Source organism: Miniopterus schreibersii (assembly GCF_964146895.1).
Source record: "Miniopterus schreibersii genome assembly, chromosome: 6".
NCBI lineage: Eukaryota > Metazoa > Chordata > Mammalia > Chiroptera > Miniopteridae > Miniopterus > Miniopterus schreibersii.
The window spans coordinates 40,302,289-40,306,919 of record NC_138107.1 but is presented as its reverse complement, the minus strand read 5'-3'; the positions used below and the strand labels follow the sequence as shown (position 1 = coordinate 40,306,919).

The window sequence follows — 4,631 nt, the reverse complement described above, 5'->3', positions numbered from 1 at the left end:
AATAGTTTAGCAAGATGTTACTTTTGTAAGACATCAGATGTTCAAAAAAAGTGCATCCGAACTTGTACTAAATACTGCAGTGTCCCTTTATAAAAAGTCAGACTAAAACTGACAGTTGTACAGCGAAGCCTGACATTTGGATATTTTGAAGTTTTTTCATAAATCATAGAGATTAGTATATGGCTGTAGTTTAGCTTTTTAGGTAAAAGGTATGTTTCATTAGTGCATTTCTTATTGCTGATCACTGCAAAAATGTGAATCAGCTTTCCATTTCTTATGCAGGTCATGATAACTTGTAGAATAGAGTACAATCATTTGTGCTGTTTTTAATTTTCTAAAGCACCTTGATGACAGTGAGTGTTCAGTGGTGAAGCATCCTCTATTGAATCACCCTCAAAAATTTTTTTGCCAAGTCCAAAATTGATTGATAGCTTAAAGTCAAAAGTGAAAGTATAGTTTAATTAGGACTTGGTATAAAGAAATCCCTTTTCCCCTTCCCCAAAGGGATACTGCAGTTAATATCACGTACCCAATAGGCACCACGATGAAGATCAGAGCTTATTATGCTTAAGGTTTTATACACACCAGTTCCCCCAGTAAATGCAAATTTAACAAAATTAGACATGTCATATGTTCAAAATGCTCATGGCAAACAATCATTTTGCATTCCTGCAAATAAAATTGTTTTATACTGTAAGCTGGAGGCGAGTGTAACTTATTTTTGTAATAAAGTTTTTATTTTTTTTATGTGTCATTAATATAAATGTGTGTTAGTATAGAAATATTCTGGTTTAAAAACTTAGAATTGCACACATTTCAGTATGTTTATTTGTACTTACATAATTTTAGAATAGTGGTTGCCAATAGCCTGTATGTTTCACATTAATTGGTTTTTTTATGTTATCTTAATAAACCATTTTAGTATGTTGTATGTCAGTTACTGGGATAGCTGGGACATAGAGTGTAATTTAAAATTTGTCAATAAGTATTCATTGGAATATATGTAAATGTGCCTTGCCGGTTATTGAAACTTACCTACAAAATGAGTATGGGGTGACAAAAATTAGTTCCTGGTGCTTAATGAAACTTTCTGCCACTGATTTTATATATTAACCCCGTGCTTTTTTAAAGTACATCTCTCTGAAATCTTAGTGTAAGTTTGAGGGCTACACAAAACATTTACATTTCATTTTGACATATAATGAGTATAATAGCTTTGTGGAAAGTGGGTAAACTAAATGTAGCCTTCAGTAAAATTGAATCTCAGTGTAATCCTTGGTGCTGGCATTTCCCAGTCCCAAGGAGTTAAATGATCCCATCAAAGAGGTCATTGCCATGCCTATTGGCACTTTACTGTCATACCCTTTTTAAGGGACACTGTCAAGGTGTTTAAGTTAATTCTCAGAATTATTTGTTGGGATTTGAGGACGGGTTTGTTTGGCTTAAGTAAGAACTGCATTGTCAGAGTTGAAAGATGAACATTTTTGTGAGTTCACAAATGTGTTCTTAAAACATTAAAATATGGAACTGTGGGTTTCTAAGACTATTTGCCATTCTTAGTTTGGGGATTTGGGAGGGAAAACTGATACAAAGAAATTGTGAAGAATTGATGGGTAATGTAAACAGTAGTGATGAAATATATACACACTCAAGTGAAATTAACTTGACAGTGTTCGTTTGAATAACTTTGAATTCAAGCCATTATAATTTTAAAATTAAATATCATTTGCACTGTTCTGATAATGGGTGCAGTTTTTGAGCAATATAATCAGAGCTAAATATGCATGTAGTGATTAGTGATGTGAACAATTAAGTTCTGAGAAGAAATACTAACTGGTATTTTCAAACTTAAAATTTCTGTAGTAAAATCAGTATCAAACTTATCAGAAATCAAGGAAAACAGGCAATGCATATAAACATACTTTGGAATGTTGTGTGGCCTATAAAGCAATAATGCAATTTATATGGAATGTCATGGGATATGAGAAATGGAAATGCAAAAATAACTAATCCTTTAGTAAAAATGTCAACATGTTAAAAGGGGAATGTTAACTAATGTAGGTTATTGCTATTTGTGATTTGTTTATGGGTTCTTGGCTTTGACAGCTTCAAAGAATGGACAGATGACAAGTTAAAGAAATTTTGTATATATTGTCAAGGAATGGGTCTTACATCCAAGAGTCAAGTCCCTTCCTTGGGGTGAAAAATGTATTCTTAAATGCATTCTGATTGTTAAGAGTTACCTAACCAAAACAGACGCAAGATTTTGTTTCTGCAGACTACTTGGCAATCAAAAGTCATCGTCAATTTAATCAGTTTCCAGAAAGTTACTTTGTGAGAAAATTGTATTGATATATTCTTTTTATGGAAGATTTTCAGCCATTGCAACTGAATCAGATGTTAGAAATGAAGGAGGGATTGAGCACAAAAAGCGGTTGCACACTCATGATGGCAGTTGCATCATGAGAAATTTACCAATTACTGCAAGTCTGATTTAACAAAATATAAGTATTTTCCTTGGGATAAAATAAGAACAGAAATGGATTGGTGGGGTGATCTGGGGTATTCACTTGTATATAAGATATTTGAAAAGACTTATTTAATATCAGGGTGAACATCACTCTAGTTGGGCAGAATTGTCACATTCAGGAGAGCCTTTTTGACTGCTAAGTTAAAAGTCACTTATCAGAAACAACAAAAGATCACCTTATTATTACAAAGTATGACGTAGTCTATTTTAAGGGGAGAAATGAAAAAGCAGAAGGCCTTCGTACATTTAGAAGAGGGAGATAGAGTAAATGATTGCTCAGGTTCCTAAAACTTCCAAGAATACCCACCATGACTATTTTCTCCCCAATGATGTATATAAAATTTTTATCTGAGCATAGGAATTCAGTGGTGGGTATAAAATGAATGAACTTAAGTAACAATACGTAAAATGAACAGACTTGTGGGGATGATGTATAGTACTAATTAGTAATCATACCACTCAATAGGGCATGCCACTACTTTTTAAGATGCTAATTATAAACCAATGTTCAAAGATATTTTTAACTGTGGGCAAATTAGTAGATGGACTTTTTGGTCTGTCACTTTTTAAAAAAGTACTTACATTCTATTAGCACCACAGTCTGCCTTCAGTAATGTACCTAAAATATTTTTCATGACCAGAAGCATTTAGTTTGGAAAAAAATCTTTTTTACAAATGCAAAACAGTATTAAAACTAATGCTCTGGTCCAAGATTAGGTTTTTAATGATATTAACAGTAGTCTGATAAACATTTAGAAGTCTGGCATTGAGAAACAAAAGCTTGTACCTGATTAGTATTTTTATTTAAAAAATAATAGTTCTGTTAGCTTATTTAAATTGTCTCTTACATTTATTTATCCATAGAATTTATATTTATTTCATTCCTTTTATCTCCCTGAAAACTGTCTGCAGGCTCTTTGATTTGGATTAGATGTGTGAAGTACTGTCTTTTGCCAAAAACCTCAAATTACCTGTTCTTTTCAACGTAGTGGGTTTGTGCTTGTTTGGAGATCAGTTCAAAAACTATCTGTACTATCTGTACTGCCTCTGATGTTAAGATTTTATGTATAGCATAAGGAAGCTAGCTCTGACTATATTTTCCTAAGAATAAAGACCTATTTTTGTAGCATGTCTTAGGATCTCCAGGAGTCCAAGAATTATTGTGGGTGTCCTCCATCGTTCTTCATTTAACAGCTTTTAAATAGACACTTGGGACCAGAGCTTTTTCGCCTTTTAATTATCCATACATTCAAAGTAACTAGCCAGTGGTAAAAACAAATTTCCCAAGATCTCTAATTCAAGCACATGGTGGGGATATGTATGTAAATGTTGGTATTCACTTAATTTTAATTGAAAATATCCTGTGGGTCATACACATGCCAATGGACTCAGTGAAGTTAATGGTAATTTCCATGCTCCCACTATGCAGTGTTCTTCCATTCTCTCAGTCTCTGAAGGTTTGGAAATGTGCAAGTAAATCAGGAAAGGAGTGAACAAACATATGTTGCGCATTTAGATGACTGCAAATGAGGTTGGATAGGTGAACAGTTTAAAGCTAAGTTGGTAAATCATCAAAGAGTGGGGAACTTGTAAATATATTTCTTGGTCAGGGAGGGGGTTGGCTCATAATCCTAGGATTTTCTTCAAGGAGGGGGCAGTAGGGGTAGTAATTGGCCACTAGGGCAAAAGTCCTTTTAGGTCAGTACAGAGATTAGGTTGTATTTAGGATTTACTAAAATTTAAGCTTTTGTCATTTTACAACAGTCATGAGTTTTTATACTGGAAAAATTCACCACTAGGGCATTTTGTAAACCATTTTTGTTGCCTTTCTGGCTCCCTTGCAGATGCCAAATAAGTACTTTTTTTCTGGTTGAAGTAAAGAATGTTGAGTAAGACTCTGGGTGAGGGAGAAGTCCTAAGAAACCACTATTGAAGTTAGTGTCTTCAGGTACTATAATTTCCTAAAGTATTCCTAACATAAGCAATAAACTTAGGACAAAGATGAGGGTATTTTAGGATAATTTACAAATCTTGGTGAATATCCACTTTTTAATTTGTCTATAAAATGGTTTAAAACAAGTTCTAATCTGAGAGTCTGCTA

General features: G+C 33.4%; 1 protein-coding gene across 5 annotated transcripts in view; it reads left to right on the top strand.

Annotated features, from left to right (window-relative positions):
* Positions 1-3,661, top strand: part of SYNCRIP (synaptotagmin binding cytoplasmic RNA interacting protein) — a 29,868-nt gene extending 26,207 nt beyond the window's left edge. For 2 of the 5 annotated variants that reach the window (XM_081140108.1, XM_081140104.1), the window contains one exon: positions 1-2,052. This exon is cut by the window's left edge and continues 913 nt beyond it. The gene's annotated coding sequence lies outside the window, so the exon portion shown is untranslated. The other 3 variants (XM_081140103.1, XM_081140107.1, XR_013998998.1) reach the window with 2 other exon arrangements.
* The last annotated feature ends 970 nt before the right edge of the window (positions 3,662-4,631 follow it).